The sequence below is a fragment of the Charadrius vociferus genome, unplaced genomic scaffold, assembly GCF_000708025.1.
Source record: "Charadrius vociferus isolate BGI_N301 unplaced genomic scaffold, ASM70802v2 scaffold619, whole genome shotgun sequence".
Taxonomy (NCBI): Eukaryota; Metazoa; Chordata; class Aves; order Charadriiformes; family Charadriidae; genus Charadrius; species Charadrius vociferus.
In genome coordinates, this window is record NW_009649962.1 from 569522 (window position 1) to 570704 (window position 1183).

A 1183-nucleotide genomic window follows, 5' to 3' on the forward strand; every position below is an offset into this window, starting at 1 on the left:
GTGATCTCCGGCGGGAGGGTGAGAATCGAGCCCTGAAGGGGATATTTTGGGGGGGAGGAGGGGGGGAAGACCCCAATGGGGCTGAGCCCGAGGGGAAATGGGGGTGTGCCGTGTTCCCCTCGCCCCCGGTGTTTTCCAGCGCTGGTTTCTGTACCCGCCGGAGAAAACACCCCATTTCCACCCCAACGAGACGACACTGGCCTGGCTCCGCCACACGTACCCCGCGCTGCCGCCGGCCCAGCGGCCGCTGGAATGCCCCCTGCGCCCCGGGGCGGTGGGGGAGGTGAGTCCGGCCAGCTCAGGTGTCACCCCGGGGGTCTCCGCTCCCCTCGAGAGGGCGGAGGGGACACCCACCCGCACATCCCACCCAGCACCGGACGCTACAGCCCCAGGAGCCCACAGAACCCTCTCCCAACAGGTCCTGTACTTCCCCGACCGGTGGTGGCACGCCACGCTCAACCTGGACACCAGCGTCTTCATCTCCACCTTCCTGGGGTAGAGCCGGGAAGGACAAGGACGTGTCACCATCACCCCCGCTGCGGTGACAGCGCACCGGGGCGGCAGCTTTGGATTTGCCCACTCAACTACTGGTGTTGCAAAGTGCCTGAAGATGTTCTGAGTTTTTTTTTTTACCGGTCTTTTCCCTCCCTTTTGGATTAAAGTTGTTGTTCTGCCGCAGCTCCTTGGGTATTGCCACATCCGCGCCACCACCACCGTGCAGGCAGGGAACAGCACCAGTTCCCAAACCAGGATGCGATCGGCCCCGTGCGGAGATTGCCGCTCTCAACCACTCCACCTCTTTTTCCATATTTATTGCTGAATTTTTTTTTTTATTTTTATATATATTTTTTTTGTTTTATTTTGTTTCGTTTTTAATTGACATTGGCAAACTTCCAGAGGGCGCTCAAAAGCCAGGCAGGCTGTCGGCCGACCAAAAAGCTGGAGTCGCAGTCGGCCGTGGGTTTTTTTGGTTTGTTTTTTTGGGTTTTGTTTTTGTTTTTGTTTTTTTTTTTAAAGGGAATTCATTAAAAGGAAGAAGAACTTTAACCCAGGCGGTTGTCCGCAGGGACCCACGGTCCCAGCGGGTGAGGGGCTGCACGAGCCAGCCCCTTCCAGCCCCGGGAGGGGCAGCAGTTTCCAAGGAAAAGACGGAGCGGGGGGGTCAGCATCCAAAGCGGGGCCT